This window comes from Sciurus vulgaris, assembly GCF_902686455.1.
Source record: "Sciurus vulgaris genome assembly, contig: HiC_scaffold_604_arrow_ctg1, whole genome shotgun sequence".
Classification (NCBI taxonomy): Eukaryota; Metazoa; Chordata; class Mammalia; order Rodentia; family Sciuridae; genus Sciurus; species Sciurus vulgaris.
Window position 1 is genome coordinate 180,586 of NW_027632417.1, and position 18,205 is coordinate 198,790.

Consider the following 18,205-nt stretch of genomic DNA (forward strand, 5'->3'; position numbering starts at 1 on the left):
AAATCTCCTAACAAGAAAAGCCCAGGATTAGAAGAATGCACAGTTGAATTTACAAGATTGGTTAAATATCGCCAATACTCCTTTAATTATTCTATAAAACTGAAAGACAAACAACTCTTCCAAACTTATTACACAAAGCCAGTAACATCTTACTATGAAAATCAGTTAAGAATACACACAGATACACATACACACACACACACACACACACACACACAAAACATGCACACACACACACACACACATACAAAATATAGTCAGGTGTGGTGATGCATACCTATAATCTCAGCAACTCAGGAAGCTGAAGCAGAAAGAACACCAGTTCAAGACCAGCCCCAGCAACTTAGCAAGGCTCTCTCTCAGAATAAAAAAAAAAAAGGTACTGAGGATGTGTTAAAGCATGCCTGGCTACAATCCTTAGTACCATTAAACAATACTAAAATAAACACATTATCACAAAGAAAGTCACCATGTAAGTAAACTATTATCTTTTATGTTCAGACAAACAGGTCAAGAGTCACACTACAATGTAAACCCTGTAATCACCGGTCTAACAATAAAGATACATGTTTTTCTTCGTTGGCAAGGCATTACGACTTTCCTTCATAGTACAGCTGATATCTTATGCCCCTTCATATCTTCTCAAACATACAGGTATACTTTTATGTAATACATGATTATAGACACACTCTGAGTTTTACCTTGGCTTGTAGATAGATTCTGTATCAGTGTCCTTTCTAGTAGACAAATTTACAGCTTTGTCCACAGTTCCAGAGGAAACAGATGATGAACTAACAGGTTTGGTAATAGAATCAAGTCCTTCAGATTTACAGAAAAATGCTGCAGTCACGTCAGTCCCACCTATATACACACTGTCAGTTGTGTTAGTTATTTCCTCACTCTGGGATTTCTGCACGGAGGAAGTAAAAAGTATTACGCCATTAAATACTGACTTATGCCTTGCGTACACAAGACCCTGGGTTCTAGTCCCCAGCACCAAAAAAAAAAAAAAAAAAAAAAAAAAAAGTATCACAATACCAGACCTTAAACTATAGCACAGAGCAATAGCAATAAAAACATGATGGTACTGGCACCAAAATAGATAGGCATACCAATGGTACATAAAAGAAGACACAGAGGCAAACCCACATAAATAGTTACCTCATACTAGACAAAGGAGCTAAAAACATACAATGGAGAAAAGATAGCCTGTTCAACAAATGGTGCTGGCAAAACTATAAATCCATATGCAGTAAAATGAAATTAAACCTCTATCTCTCACCCTAGATAAAACTCAAATCAAAATGAATCAAGGACATAGAAATTATACCAAAGAGGATGCACCAAATAGAAGACAAAATAGACCTGAATTTTATCACATCGGCTTAGGATCAGACCTGCTAAACAAGACTCCCAAAGCACAAGAAATCAAAGCAAGAATCAATAAATGGGATGGACTCAAACTAAAAATTTTTTTCTCAGTGAAGGATACTATCAATAATATGAAAAAAGAGCCTACAGAATGGGAGAAAATCTTTTCTACACATACTTCAGATACAGCACTTATCTCCAAAATTTATAAACAACTTATAAAACTTTACACCAAAAATACAAGGAACCCAATCAATAAATGGACCAAGGAACTGGACATTTTACATAAGCAGACATACAGGTGATTAATAAATATATGAAAAAATGTTCATATTTTTTGTACGAGAGAAACATAAATTAAAACAACTCTAAGATTTTATCTTACTTCAATTAGAAAGGCTATTTTCAAGAATGCGAACAATAATAGATGTTGGTGTGGATGTGGGAAAAAAGGTACACTTTTACGTTGCTGGTGGAGCTGCAAATGGGTGCAACCACTCTGGAAAGCAGTGTGGAAAATCCTCAGAAAACTTGGAATGGACACCCCTTTTGACTCAGTTAACCCACTCCTCAGTTTATAACCAAAGGACTTCAAATTAGTATCCTACAAGTAACATCATTCATAGCAGCTCAGTTCACAATAGCTAGATTGTGGAACCAACCTAGATGCCCTTCAACAGATGAATGGATAAAGAAACTGGTATATATACACAATGGAATGATTCATCCATAAGAAGAATAATATTATGACATTTGGATAGACTTGGAGAATATCATGCTAAGTGAAATAAGCCAATCCCAAAACACCAAAGGCCGAATGTTTCCCCTGATAAGTGGAAAATGATATTAATGAGGGTGATGGGGGGCAATGAAGAAGAATGGAGGTACTTTCGATTATATAGACTTTAGATTATGACAGGAGGGGACATATGAAAAATAGTGGAATGAGACAGACATCATTACCCTATATACAGGTGTGCTTACACAAATGGTAGGAATTTACTTCATGTACAACCACAGAAATGAAATGATGTACTCATTTGTGTACAATGAATCAAAATACAGTCTGTAAAAAATAAAAAATAAATAATTTAAAATAAAAATTTGCTATTTCTTATAAAAATACCTACTTACAAAAAGGATCACATAACCTGTTTTACAAGAAAGTGAGGACATAGACTTCTGGAAAGATATAATAAGCACACTTCACCCTTTCTCTCCCCAAACCTACAACTAGATGCCTGGACTGAAATATGCAGAGCAACTCTATACAAAGGTCTGAAAGGTGGCTAAACATAGCAGACTTAAGTATCTTAGAACCAGATGGGAAATCATCCATGTGGAATTTTTTTCTGTCTCTCCTATATCCTAGCTTGGTATTACAATGGATCGATGAAGGAGAACTGCCAATGGCACACACACACACCAAAGTCTCAAGCCAGTTCTCTTTGACAAGAGGAGGGAGTGGTCATCATATGACTCATGTGTTGGAACTATGCAAAACAGACTTAAAAAAGATATGACCATATTCCAAGAAGTAAGAACAGACACTCTTAAGTGAAAACAGACTTTCTCAGTAAAGAAGCAATTATAAAAAGAGAACCAAATGGTAATTCTACAATGAAACCTATAGTAAAGGAAATAAGTTATACAGACCACTTCATCCATCAAAAGTAAAATACACACATTCTTCAAAGCTTATATGAAACATTTACCAAGAAAGACCATGTGCTAGGGCTCATGTTATGCTTCAATGGTAGAACACGTGGCTAGCAAGCATAAGTCCCTTGGGTTTGCTACCCATCATCACATAAAAAAAGAAAAAGAGGTCACTTAAAAGAATGGAAAAAACACAAAGCATATTCTCAAACCAAAATGGAATTAAACTTGAAATCATTAACAAAAATATTAACTGGAAAAAATCCAAACAATTTGGAAATTAAACATAAATAACATGTCAAAAAAGAGGTTTCAAGAGAAATTAAAATACTTTGAATTGAATAAAAATTGAAATACAACTTATCAAAATTGGAGAGATGCCATGAAAGCATCATTATATCAGATAAAGTGGACTTCAAGCCAAAGCTATTCAGAAGGGATAAAGAAGGACATTTCATACTCTTTAAAGCAATCATAAATCAGTAAGACATAATGATAGTAAATATTTATGCCCCAAACAATAGTGCATCCCTGTACATCAAACAAATCCTTCTCAATTTCAGGAATCACATAGACCACAACACAATAATTCTGGGTGACTTTAACGCACTGCTATCACCACTACATAGATCTTCCAAACAAAGACCAACCAAAGAAACCATAGAAATCAATAACACAATCAATAACCTACACTTAATAGACATATATAGAATATTCCATCCATCAAAGAGTGGATTCACTTCTTCTCAGCAGCACATGAAATCTTTTTGAAAATAGACCATATGTTATGCCAAATAGCAGCCCTTAGGAAATGCAAAAAAATAGAGATACTGCCTTCTGTTCTATCAGATCATAATGAACTGAGAGTAGAAATCAAAGACAAAGCAAAAATCTAAAATTATTCCAACACCTGGAGACTAAATAATGTAGTATTCACTGAAATATGGATTATAAAAAACATCGGGGAGGAAATAAAAAAATTCTTAGAGGTCAATGAGAATGATGCTACAACATATCAAACCTCTGGGACACTATGAAAGTGGTTCAAAGAGGAAAATTTATTGCATGGAGCACATTCCAGAAAAGAATGAAAAGTCAACAACTAAATGACCTAACATTACAGCTCGAAGCCCCAGAAAAAGAAGAACAGAACAACGGCAAAAGTAGTAGAAGATAGGAAATAATTAAAATCAGAGCTGACATCAATGAAATTGAAAGAAAAGAAACAATTCAAAAAATTGACAAAAGAAAATGTTGGTTCTTCTAAAAATTAAACAAAATAGACCTTAGACACATTAACAAAGAGAAGGAGAGAGAAAACTCAAATTACTAAAATTGATGATGACAAAGGATATATTATGACAGATACCACTAAGGTACATAACAAAATGAGAAGCTACTTCGAAAATCTGTATTCCAATAAAATAGAAACTACTGAAGACATTGACAAATTTCTAGAGATATATGCTCATTGCAAACTGAACCAAGACATACACAATATAAACAGATCAATATCGAGCAATCAAATAGAAGAAGCCATTAAAAACCTACCATTCAAGAAAAGTCCAGAAGCAGATAGATTCTCAGCTGAGTTCTACAAGACCATCAAAGAAGAACTTATTCCAATACTTCTCAAAGTATTCTGGGAAATAGAAAACGAGGGTATCCTACCAAACTCGTTTTATGATGCTAATATCACCCTCATACCCAAACCAGGCAAAGAAACAACAAGGAAAGAAAATTTTACACCAATGTCCTTGATGAACATAGATGCAAAGATCCTTAACAAAATATTGGCAAACTGTATCCAAAAATATATTAAGAAATTTGTGCACTATGATCAAGGGGGATTCATCCATGTAATGCAAGGATGGTTTAACATCCATCATTCAATAAACGTAATGCATCGTGTCAATAGACTTAAGAATAGGATTCATATGGTTATTTCAATTGATGCAGAAAAAGTGTTCCACATAATACAACACTCCTTCATGCTCAAAACACTAGGAAAAAAAGGGATAGCGGGAACACACTGAATATTGTAAAGGGTATTTATGCTAAGCCCATAGCCAACATCATTATTAGTGGAGAAAAACTGAAACCATTCCCTTTAAAAATGGGAAGAAGACAGGGATGTCCTCTTTCACCACTTCTACTCAACACTGTTCTCGAAATTCTACTCAGAGCAATTAGACAGACTAAATAAATTAAAGGGATACGAATAGGAAAAGAGGAATTTATGTTGTCACTATTTTCTGATGACATGATTCTATATGTAGAGGATTCGAAAAACTCCTCCAGAAAACTTCTAGACCTCATCAGTGAGTTCAGCAAAATAGCAGACTACAAAATCTACATACATAAATCTAAAGCAGTTCTATTCATAAGCGATGAAATATGTGAAAGGGAAATTAGGAAAACAACTCCTTTTGCAATAGTCTCAAAAAATATAAAATACTTGGGAATCAATCTAGCCAAAGATGTAAAAGATCTCTACAATGAAAACTACAAAACATAAAAGAAAGAAATTGAGGAAGACCTTAGAAGATGAAAAGATCTCCCATGTTCTTGGATAGCCAGAACTAATATTGTCAAAATGGCCATACAACCAAAATGCTATACAGATTCAATGCAAATCCACTTAAATCCCAATGATGTACCTAACAGAAATAGAGAAAGCAATCATGAAATTCATCTGGAAGAATAAGAAACCCAGAATAGCTAAAGCAATCCTTAGCAGGAAGAATGAAACAGGGGATATTACAATACCAGAACTTCAAATATACAACAAAGCATTAGTAAAAAAAAAAAAAACGGCAAGGTACTGGCACCAAAAGAGACAGGTAGATCAATGGTACAGAATAGAGGACATGGACACAAACCCAAATAAATACAATTTTCTCATTCTAGACAAAGGTGCCAAAAATATGCAATGGAGAAAAATAGCCTCTTCAAAAAATGGTGTTGGAAAAACTGGAAATCCATATGCAACACAATGAAACTAAACACCTATCTCTCACCATGCACAAAAATCAACTCACATTGGATCAAGGACCTTGAAATCAGACCAGAGACCCTGCATCTGATACAAGAAAAAAAGTAGGTGCAAATCTTCAACTTGTTGGCTTAGGATCAGACTTTCTTAACGGGACTCCCATAGCCCAAGAAATAAAAGCAAGAATCAATAACTGGGATAGATTCAAACTAAAAAGCTTTCTCTCAGCAAAGAAAACTATCATCAATGTGAAGGGAGAGCCTCCAGAGTGGGAGAAAAACTTTGCCACTCATACTTCAGATAGAGCACTAATTTCCAGAATATATAAAGAACTCAAAAAACTCTACACAAAGAATACAAATAAACCAATCAACAAATGAGCTAAGGATATGAACAGACACTTCACAGAAGAAGATCTACAAGCAATCAACAAACATATGAAAAAATGTTTGTCATCTTTAGTTATAAGAGAAATGCAAATCAAATCTAAACTAAGATTCCATCTCACACCAATTAGAATGGCAATTATCAAGAAAACAAGCAACAATAAGTGTTGGAAAGTATGTGGGGAAAAATGTACACTCATAAATTGCTGGTGGGGGTGCAAATTAGTGCAGCCACTCTGGAAAGCAGTGTGGAGATTCCTTAGAAAACTTGGAATGGACCTACCATTTGACCCAGCTATACCACTCCTCGGCCTATACCCAAAGGACTTAAAATCAGCATAGTACAGAGATACAGCCACATCAATGTTTATAGCTGCTCAATTCCCAATAGCCAGATTGTGGAATCAACCTAGATGTTCTTCAAGTGATGAATGGATAAAGAAACAGTGGTATATATAGACAATGGAATATCATTCAGCTATAAAGAATAATAAAATTACGGCATTTGAAGGCAAATGGATGAATTTGGAGAATATCATGCTAAGGGAGATAAGCTGATCTCAAAAAACAAAAGGATGAATGATCTCACTGATAAGCAGATGAATACATATAATGGGGCGTGGGAGGGGGGCAAGAATGAAGGAAGGAGGGACTGTATAGAGGGAAAAGAGGGTTGGGAGGGTTGGAGTGGGAGGAAAAAATAACAGAATGAATCAAACACCATTACTTTATGTTAATACATGATTAGGCAAATGGTATGAGGTTACTCCATGTAAAAACAGAAACAACATGTATCCCTTTTGTTTACAATAAAAATAAACTGAAAAAATTATACCACACAAATACATATACTTAAACACAAAAATATGATTGAGTTAATCTTTTTTTTTAAGCAGATAAAGCAGATTAAAGAAACATAACAAGGAATAAAGATGGATGATCAAGACAAAGGGGTCAATTTGTCACTTCTGAAGTGGTAGAGAGAAGGCTATTATAAATACGCTGCTTCTTAAAAAACAAGAAAAGCATTGACAAATATGATCAAAATCAACTTCTTAACCAACCCTAGAGATTAAACAAAGAGGAGCTGGCATTGTAGATCAGTGATTGAGTACCTGCCAGGCACATGTGAGGCAATGGGTTCCATTCTCAGCACTGCATATAAATAAATCAATGTCCATTAATATTGAAAAGATATTTAAAAATAGAGCCCAACAACCATGTGATCAGTGGTAGACAGGGATGGGGATCAGGAATGTAAAAGAGGACTTTTCAGGAGAGTGAAATAGCATTGTAGGACACTCTAATGGTGTACACATCATTCATTAAGTATTTGTCCAAACTCATAGAAAGTACAAGACAAGGAGGAAGCCTAATGTAAACTATAAACTGTGTGGTGATGCATAAATACAGGTTTTAAGATTGTAACAAATATACCCTCATGGTACAGGATATTAATGAGGGAGAACATGTCTATGTTGACAGAAGAAGATATGTGCCAGCATGCCAGAAAAAAAAGGAACTAATGACCTATACCCTTGATAAATATAAATCCAAATGTTGTAGCAAATTTTACTCAAACCCGAATTCATATAAAATTTATAATTTATATACAATGATTGAGGTTTATTCTGAAAGAATGGACATTTTTTTAAGCTGTCTGTTTTATCTCAACTCCCTAAGGTTTCCCTCCCAGTAATGGGAACAAAGCCCTTAAAGCTGTTCCAGGAAACAGCCCCAAACAGAGAGTAAAAGAGTAAATTGAGCCTGATAGCCAGATAGTGCTCAAACAGTAGGATTACCAGAAACTATTGACCAGAATCTACACCCTGTTGTAAAACATTGTGAAACATTTTGTCAGCAAACCCAGACCCCCTTTGAAATTTCCTGGCAGCTTTGTTCCCCCTTTTCCCCCTTTCATGTGTGAACCCTCCTGATGTGTGGTTTCTGCCTTTATAAACCTACAAGATTTTCTGCTAGGGACTCGACTCCTCGAGTTGGGTCCCAGCGCGCTGGAATAAACACCTCTTGCGGTTTGCATCAAGTGACACCTCCTGCGGTTGATTGGGGTTGCCGTCCATCCATGGGACAGAGTTGGGGTTTCCTTTTTGGGAGGCCTTACAATTCCAGGAATGCAATGTTGCTTTCCTGAACATTCAAAAATCAATATACTTCACAGATTTAATAAAAAGTTCCATGATTGCAACAATAGATGGAGTAAGAAAATTTGACAAAATTGGATATCCATTTTAGGTAAAAACTCAAAACTCTTGGTGATATTGTCTCAGTATGGGTTCCTCAGTAATAACAAACATACAATCGTAACTTTCCATAGAAATTTTGAGAATTAGTTCATTTATATCTTCAAAGAATCCTGGTGAAGTTTTGACTGGCACTGCACCTTAAATCTATAGCTCAATTTTGGAAAATCTAATTTCCTAACTTCTTTTTGAATGTACCAATTCTTAAATAATATGCCTCTCCACTTACTTAGATTCACTGTATCTGCTAGTCACACCCATCATTACCATTTGCTAAGAACATTCTACTGCTTATTACATCAACAAAGTCAATGGAACCAAAAGGAAAACAATGAAGACATTCTTCCCTGAGCTTCCTGAACTCTTTGAAGCTCTGACTGAAAGTCTTTCACATTTCCATTGTCTTCATCAGTATCACTGCAGACTCCACAAAAACATGTAGGTGGGAGCTTTACTGAATCTGCTTTTGCTTTCTTTTCAACTGTGGATATCTTTCCCCAAACAATAACACATTCTTTCTCATTATCTGAAAAATCCATACAATGCAAGCAAAAGAAAAGTTAAAATTAGATAAAGTCCAACTACTATACGATAATGATCATCTTTTCACTGGGCCTCAATGTAATCCAAAGACCCAGATAACAAGACCTATGAATACTAAAGGAGAGCAAGGATAACAAAGAGACCCATGTTTTTCAGGTAGCATTATTTTTCAAATATTTTAAATCACCAGGAACAAGGATATGTTAATAAATAAAATTGATTATTATTGATCATCAGATCAGGAGGTTCATTTCAAATAGATGATTTGTTGTAAAAAAATCAAATTAGTCATTTAAACTTAACATACCTGCTGGATTTTTTTTCTAATGGCCTATGTTTTTCTGAGTCATTCAGATAGTGTTTTCCATTAAGTTTCTTGACAGTCATTTCAAAGTCTTCATCTTAAAGTAAAAACAAGTATTTCTAATAATTAATTTCAAGGATTTTCCAAGTCACAAACCTAGGAATTATCCCCAGCTTCATTCTTTTCTTCATTCTCCATATGCACACGACCATTTCGCCAAGTGAAAATCCCTAACGCCTCTCCTTCTGTTGGAGTTTTCACTTGTATTCTACTCATGTTTGTGCAGCCTTGCTATCATTTCAGTACAGCTTCTAATCTCCTTTTCCCACAATGCAATCCTCTACCCCACTGTCTAACTGATTCCAGTAGCTGACAGTGTCAACCAACATGTTTTCTGTTCTTTTTTTTTTGTTTTTGTTTTTGTTTTTACAGTAGTGGGGATTGAATACAGGATTTGCACATGCTAGGCAGGCACTCTGTCACTCAGCTACATTCCTAGTTACAAAAGGTGTTTTATAAATCTCCTTTATTCTTTTTTTTTTATTGTAAACAAATGCGATACATGTTGCCTCTCTGTTTGTACATGGTGCAAAGGCATACCATTTGTGTAATCATAAATCCACATACAGTAATGTTGTTTGATTCATTCTGTTATTTTTTCCCCTTCCCCCCACCCCTCCCACCCCTCTTTACCCTCTATACAGTACTTTCTTCCTCCATACTTGCCCCCCTCCCTAACCCTAACTCTAACCCTAACACTAACACTTCCCTCCCCCCCATTATGTGTCATCCTCCACTTATTAGCGATATCATTCGTCCCTTGTCTTTTTGAGATTGGCTTATCTCACTTAGCATGATATTCTCCAATTTCATCCATTTGCCTGCAAATGCCATAATTTTGTCATTCTTTATGGTTGAGTAATATTCCATTGTGTATATATACCACAGTTTCTTTATCCACTCGTCAATTGAAGGACATCTAGGTTGGTTCCATAGTCTGGCTATTGTGAATTGAGCAGCTATGAACATTGATGTGGCTGTATCTCTGTAGTATGCTGATTTTAGATCCTTTGGGTATAGGCCAAGGAGTGGGATAGCTGGGTCAAATGGAGGGTCCATTCCAAGTTTTCTAAGGAATCTCCACACTGCTTTCCAGAGTGGCTGCACTAATTTGCAGCCCCACCAGCAATGTATGAGTGTACCTTTCTCCCCACATCCTCGCCAACACCTGTTGCTTGTATTTTTGATAATCGCCATTCTAATTGGGGTGAGATGGAATCTTAGGGTGGTTTTGATTTGCATTTCTCTTATTACTAGAGATGTTGAACATTTTTTCATATGTTTATTGATTGCTTGTACATCTTCTTCTGTGAAGTGTCTGTTCATTTCCTTAGCCCATTTGTCGATTGGATTATTTGTATTCTTGGTGTAGAGTTTTTTGAGTTCTTTATAGATTCTGGAGATTAGTGCTCTATCTGAAGTATGATTGGCAAAGATATTCTCCCACTCTGTAGGCTCTTTCTTCACATTACTGATAGTTTCCTTTGCTGAGAGAAAGCTTTTTAGTTTGAATCTATCCCAGTTATTGATTCTTGCTTTTATTTCTTGTGCTATGGGAGTCCTGTTGAGGAAGTCTGGTCCTAGGCCGACATGTTGAAGATCGGGACCTACTTTTTCTTCTATAAGATGCAGAGTCTCTGGTCTGATTCCAAGGTCCTTAATCCATTTTGAGTTGAGTTTTGTGCATGGTGAGAGATATGGGTTTAGTTTCATTCTGTTGCATATGGATTTCCAATTCTCCCAGCACCATTTGTTGAAGAGGCTATCTTTTCTCCATTGCATATTTTTGGCGCCTTTGTCTAGTATTAGAAAGTTGTATTTATTTGGGTTTGTGTCCGTGTCCTCTATTCTGTACCATTGATCTATCTGTCTATCTTGGTACCAGTACCATGCCGTCTTTGTTACTATTGCTTTGTAATAAAGTTGAAGTTCGGGTATTGCGATACCCCCTGCTTCATTTTTCCTGCGAAGGATTGCTTTAGCTATTCTGGGTTTCTTATTCTTCCAGATGAATTTCATGATTGCTTGCTCTATTTCTGTAAGGTACGTCATTGGGATTTTAATTGGGATTGCATTGAATCTGTATAGCACTTTTGGTAGTATGGCCATTTTGACAATATTAATTCGGCCTATCCAAGAACATGGGAGATCTTTCCATCTTCTAAGGTTTTCTTCGATTTCTTTCTTTAGTGTTCTGTAGTTCTCATTGTAGAGGTCTTTTACCTCTTTTGTGAGATTGATTCCCAAGTATTTTATTTTTTTCGATGCTATGGTGAATGGGGTAGTTTTCATAATTTCTCTTTCTGAGGATTCCTCACTTATGTATAAAAATGCATTGGATTTATGAGCATTGATCTTGTAACCTGCCACTTTACTGAATTCACTTATGAGTTCTAACAGTTTTCTGGTGGAATTTCCTGGTTCCTCTAAGTATATAATCATATCATCCACAAATAGGGATAGTTTGAGTTCTTCTTTTCCTATTCGTATTCCCTTAATTTCCTTGGTCTGTCTAATTGCTCTGGCTAGAGTCTCAAGAACGATATTGAATAGGAGTGGTGAAAGAGGGCATCCCTGTCTTGTTCCAGTTTTTAGGGGGAATGCTTTCAGTTTTTCACCGTTTAGAATGATATTAGCCATGGGCTTAGCATAGATGGCCTTTACAATGTTAAGGAATGTTCCCACTATCCCTATTTTTTCTAGTGTTTTGAGCATGAAGGGGTGTTGTATTTTATCAAATGCTTTTTCTGCATCTATTGAAATAATCATGTGGTTCTTGACTTTAAGTCTATTGATATAGTGAATTACATTTATTGATTTCCGGATGTTGAACCAACCTTGCATCCCTGGGATAAAACCCACTTGATCGTGGTGCACTATCTTTTTAATATACTTTTGTATATGCGATTTGCTAAAATTTTATTGAGAATTTTTGCGTCAATGTTCATTAAAGATATCGGTCTGAAATTTTCTTTCCTCGATTTATCTCTGTCGGACTTGGGTATCAGGGTAATATTGGTTTCATAGAATGAGTTTGGGAGGGTACCCTCCTCTTCTATTTCATGGAATACTTTGAGAAGTATTGGAATGAACTCTTCTTTAAAGATTTTGTAGAACTCAGCTGAGAACCCATCTGGTCCTGGACTTTTCTTTGTTGGTAGGCTTTTGATGACTTCTTCTACTTCATTACTTGAAATTGATCTATTTAAATTTTGTATGTCCTCCTCGTTCAATTTAGGCAATTCATATGTCTCTAGAAACTTGTTGATGTCTTCGAAATTTTCTATTTGGTTAGAATATAGATTTTCAAAATAGCTTCTAATTATGTTTTGTATTTCAATCGTGTCTGTTGTGATATTTCCTTGTTCATTCCGAATTTTGGTGATTTGGGTTTTCTCTCGTCTTCTCTTTGTTAGAGTGGGTAAGGGTTTAACAATTTTGTTTATTTTTTCAAAGAACCAACTATTTATTTTGTCAATTTTTTGTATAGTTTCTTTTGTTTCAATTTCGTTGATTTCAGCTCTGAGTTTAACTATTTCCTGTCTTCTACTACTTTTGGTGTTGGTCTGTTCTTCTTTTTCTAGGGCTTTGAGCTGTAGTGTTAGGTTGTTTATTTGTTGAGTTTTACTTCTTTTATTGAATGCGTTCCATGAAATAAATTTTCCTCTAAGTACTGCTTTCATAGTGTCCCAGAGATTTTGATATGATGTTTCTTTGTTCTCATTTACCTCTAGGAATTTTTTAATTTCCTTCCTAATATCTTCTGTTATCCATTCATCATGTAATAGCATATTGTTTAATCTCCAGGTGTTGGAGTAGCTTCTGTTTTTTACTCTTTCATTTATTTCTAACTTCAAACCATTATGATCTGATAGAATACAAGGTAGTGTCTCTATCTTCTTGTATTTGCTTACATTAGCTTTGTGGCATAATATATGGTCTATTTTAGAGAAGGATCCATGTGCTGCTGAGAAGAAAGTGTATTCGCTCTTGGTTGGATGGTATATTCTATAAATGTCCGTTAAGTCTAAATTATTGATTGTGTTATTGAGATCTATGGTTTCTTTGTTCAATTTTTGTTTGGAAGATCTGTCCAGTGGTGAGAGAGGCGTGTTAAAATCACCTAGTATTATTGTGTTATGGTCTATTTGGTTTCTGAAATTGAGAAGGATTTGTTTGACATACATGGATGAGCCACTGTTTGGGGCATAGATGTTTATGATTGTTATGTCTTGCTGATTTATGGTTCCCTTAAGCAGTATGTAATGTCCTTCTTTATCCCTTTTGACTAGTTTTGACTTGAAGTCCACCTTATCTGAAATGAGGATGGATACCCCAGCTTTTTTGCTGAGTCCATGTGCATGATATGTTTTCCCCCATCCTTTCACCTTTAGTCTATGTGTATCTCTTTCTAGGAGGTGAGTCTCTTGCAGGCAACATATTGTTGGATCTTTCTTTTTGATCCAATCTGCCAGTCTATGTCTTTTGATTGATGAGTTCAGGCCATTAATATTCAGGGTTATTATTGAGATATGATTAGAATTCCCGGTCATTTGGTTCATTTTATTTATTTATTTATTTATTTATTTATTTATTTATTTATTTATTTTGAGACGACTTGGTTCTTCCTTTATTTGACAATTCCTTTAGGATGGTTCCTCCCATTGCTGATTTGTTTCTTTGTTTTTCATCTCTTCCTCATGGAATATTTTGCTGAGAATGTTCTATAATGCTGGCTTTCTTTTTGTAAAGTCTTTTAGCTTTTGTTTATCATGGAAGGATTTTATTTCATCATCAAATTTGAAGGTAAGTTTTGCTGGGTATAAGATTCTTGGTTGGCAACCATTTTCTTTCAGGGCTTGAAAAATGTTGTTCCAGGCCCTTCTAGCTTTTAGGGTCTGGATTGAAAAATCTGCTGATATCCGTATTGGTTTCCCCCTTAATGTAATTTGATTCCTCTCTCTTGCGGCCTTTAAAATTCTGTCTTTATTTTGTATGTTGGGCATTTTCATTATAATGTGCCTTGGTGTGGGTCTGTTGTAATTTTGTATATTTGGAGTCCTATAAGCCTCTTGTACTTGATCTTCCATTTCATTCTTCAGATTTGGGAAATTTTCTGATAGTATTTCATTGAATAGATTGTTCATTCCTTTGGTCTGTTTCTCTAAGCCTTCCTCAATTCCAATAATTCTCAAATTTGGCCTCTTCATGATATCCCATAGTTCTTGGAGATTCTGTTCATGATTTCTTACCATCTTCTCTGTTTGTTCAACTTTGTTTTCAAGGTTAAATATTTTATCTTCAATGTCTGATGTTCTGTCTTCCAGGTGTTCTATTCTATTGGTTATGCTTTCTATGGAGTTCTTAATTTGGTTTATTGTTTCCTTCATTTCAAGGATTTCTGTTTGTTTTTTTTTCAATATCTCTAACTCTTTATTGATGTGATCTTTTGCTTCCTGTATTTGCTCTTTTAACTGTCGATTGGTGCGATCATTCAGTGCCTGCATTTGCTCTTGCATCTCGTCATTTGCTTCCCTGATCATTTTAATTATGTACATTCTGAACTCCCTTTCTGTCATTTCTTCTGCCATGCTGTCGTTGGCTTTCATTGATGTAGCATCTAGATTTGTTTGCAGCATTTTCTTTCCTTGTTTTCTCATATTTTTCAGGTATCAGTTGACTGCTGTGATATTGCAGATTTCCTCTATTGTCTTATAATATCCCTGAAGATTTCTATTATATCCCCTCTTAGTCTTCAGTAGCCTGAAATCTTGGAGGAAGTTGATAATGCAGTGCTCCACAAGGGAGCTGACTCCCTAGGGGTGGTGGCCTTCTGGTGGGGTATATTCCCTGCTAGTGGGCAGAGGTACCTTCACTTGCTGATGAATGGTCATCCAGAAGGGAAGTAGGTTGTGGGCTGATGCAAGACCAGTTTGGGCCTGTGTCTCTGATTTTACGGTCCTTTTGGGAGAACCTCACCCAACAGGGAGGAGTCACCTGGTGGGGAGGTCTCACTGGTCGGTTTTCCTCCCAGAGGTTCCGTTCAATTCACAACTACCGCCTGGGCTGGGCAGCCTTCTTCTGCAATGTTCCCAGGGACCCGGACCTACCTCCTGGGCCTGGAAGCCTCACCCTTCGCAAACGAATCTCCTTCGGCTGCCTCTCCTCAGAGAAGCTGCCTGCAGTCCTGGAGCCTTCGCTCCGCCCCTCAGTTTGTCTGTGGGGCCCTTCCACCAAGAAGCCGTCTAGGACCCTGCTCTGCACTTTTCGCCTGGCTATGCGGCCCCTCCTCTGAGCAGCCACCTGGAGCCCCTTACAATCGCTCCGAGTCCCAGTGACCCACCACACGCCTTTTCCTCCGGCAGCCACCTGTTGATCCGTGCGTTTGCTCTAAGACCAAGTGACCCACCACGCACCACTTTCTCCACCAGGCAGTCACCCAGAGATCTGGTGCGTCACGAGTCCCAAGAGCTCACTGTGCACCTTCTTGTCCCGACTGCCTCCCGTAGCCCTGGTGCAGTCACTTCGAGCCCAAGCACCCCGCCGCACTCCTCCTCCTTCTCCAGACAACCCCCCTATGTTCAGGAGCGGATGCTCTGGGACCAAACCACTCACCACGCTGTTCCACCGGATAGCCGCCCAGAGCCCTGGCGCAGCTTCTCCAATTCCAAGCGACGTGCGGAGCCCGTATTTCTCCTTCTCCTCTGGGCAGCCCCCTGTGTTCAGGGGTGGTCACGTTCAGTCCAAACAGCTCACCAAGCACCTTCTCCTTTGGGCAGCCTCCCAGAGCGCGGGTGGGTTGCGCCGAGTCCAAGCGCTGTGATGAACAGCCACCTCTCCAATGCTCCCAGCTGTGTGCGATCACCGGCTGCTTTGAGTTGGTCCCAAGCCTCTCAATATCTCCTTTTCTTGAGTCCTGAGTCCACGCTGCTCCTCCGGATAGCCGCCCGGAGCCCTGGCGCAGCTGATCCAATTCCAAGCGACATGCCGAGCCCGTATTTCTCCTTCTCCTCTGGGCAGCCCCCTCTTCAATGCTCCCAGCTGTCTGCGATCACTGCTCTGGTGGGGGGAGGGGCGCCTCGCCGGCCGTTCTACTTTGCAAAGATCCCTGCTTTTGGGGCTACTGCCCCGTCCAGGACTCCTGCCCCGTCCGGGACGCCTGCCCAGTGGGAGATTCTTGCCCGGCTGCTTTGAGTTGGTCCCAAGGCTCTCTATATCTCCTCTTCTTGAGTCCTGAGTCCTGGAGCAACACGAAACGCAGCCACCCTCTAGTCCGCCATCTTGAATCCCCCTCCTTTATTCTTACATGCAAAAATGACATGATTCTTCCTCTTGCCTTCTTGGTCTGACTTTGCTTTGCCCTCTTTTTCCTCTTCCTCAGTAGTCTAAATGTCAAGTCTCATTCTTATCTTTCTGTAAGACTCTAATAATGATTGCCATTTGAAAGTCCTCCTTACATGTTTGGAAAGGGCATTGTCCATTTAATACTCAAAACAACACTGCGCATGCCATGTGATTTTTCTAGCATTTCCCCTCTACAGCTCAGTTTTCCTCTCCTCCAACTCCTGCACAGATTAAAGGCACACTGCAGTAACCCATCAACCACCTCCAGACCTAGCAATGCACAGTCCCAATCTGGTGACTCAGAAGGAGCTCCTGCATGAAAAGTTCACGATGCTGAGCCCCTGGGACAGGGCTTGAAAGCCTGAGCACACCCAGTCTGTGCCCACCGTAAACCACCCAGCAGGTGCCAACCGGAGCCTGCGCCCTTCCATCACCGCCCCCCGTGACACCCATCTCCAGCACCCACCTACCTTGCGCCAGTGACCAAAACTGATACAGCTGGAGCTCTAGCAGCACCCACCATCCATATCGTCTGGGCCGAACTTTGCCGCCTGCTGCTTCCCGCTGGGGCCCTAGGATGTTGTCGCCACAGCATTTCCCTGTATCTGCATGGTGCCCACAGGTTCAGGGGGCGCACTGCTACTGAGCAAGGAGAACCGAGTGCCACGGGCACCTGATTGGACAGGAACGACCTGGGCTGGGCCAGGGAGAGGCGCTGGGCTGAGGGGTGGTGTCCCAAGCCCACAAAAGGCCTGTGGAAGTTGTCCGGGACAAATCCTTCACGTGCCACCCTCGCCACTTGTGAGTGAGGCCCAAGCTGAAAACAAAAAATGCCTGCCCCCATGCAGGCTCTGGCTTGTGACACTGAGGTCAGCATGCACAGTCCCCACACACCGGCTGCTGGAAGAGGTGGCTCCACGCCCAGGTCCGCCCTCTGGTGCTGGCCTATTTTCAAACTCGCCATGCCCTCCCACCTGCAATTTCCCATGGGATTCAGAAGCTTCATGCTGACTGTGCCCCCTAGGTACCCAAGGCAGACACCACAGTCTGCAAAAAGATGATTTATGTGGACACATCTGGAAAAGCAGAAATGGAATCCTACAATGAACAAGAACCAGTTACAAAATGGGCTGAGGCAGAACATGGTTCAAGAAAGTCTGGGATGCTGAAAGCAGGAATAGACAGAATTATTTCTCAGTAGGTGAATTCAGAAAAATTCAACAACAATTTCAATCCACAGATCAAAGAATTGATGAGGTGGTTCCTGAAGGAATGAGAAAAA

At 38.5% G+C, this 18,205-nt stretch overlaps 1 pseudogene across 1 annotated transcript in view; it reads right to left on the reverse strand.

The window, feature by feature from the left end:
- The window catches only part of LOC306652798 (coiled-coil domain-containing protein 138-like), a 44,191-nt pseudogene extending 26,304 nt beyond the window's left edge, over window positions 1-17,887 (reverse strand). Inside the window, exons 1-2 of the transcript XR_013766765.1 lie at window positions 17,818-17,887; window positions 17,394-17,528 (exon numbers count right to left, since the gene is read on the reverse strand). The product of XR_013766765.1 is annotated as a coiled-coil domain-containing protein 138-like (transcript). The remainder of the gene's footprint in view (window positions 1-17,393; window positions 17,529-17,817) is intronic.
- Window positions 17,888-18,205: the final 318 nt, after the last annotated feature.